We start from the raw sequence: 283 nt of genomic DNA, 5'->3' as shown, positions 1-283 counted from the left end.
GCCAGTCCAGGGGCACGCACAAAAAGATAGATTGATAGATACAACTGAGTGGGCAAAGAAAAATATGAGACACTGCCTAGTGCTTTTTTTTTATTTTGATAAGCCTGGTACTTATTCTATCAGTTGCTTCTTGTGAAACCAGTCAGTTATGGGGATGTAAATAAAAGAATAGCAGTTGTAAAGCAGTGATAAGGGAGAAACACAGAGACAAAGACACACACATACACTTACATATATACATATATATATATATACGGTTTCTATTGGTAACAACTAAAAATAA

Source organism: Octopus bimaculoides, chromosome 1, assembly GCF_001194135.2.
Source record: "Octopus bimaculoides isolate UCB-OBI-ISO-001 chromosome 1, ASM119413v2, whole genome shotgun sequence".
Taxonomy (NCBI): Eukaryota; Metazoa; Mollusca; class Cephalopoda; order Octopoda; family Octopodidae; genus Octopus; species Octopus bimaculoides.
The sequence above is the reverse complement of the archived record's forward strand: the minus strand, read 5'-3'. Positions refer to the sequence as shown.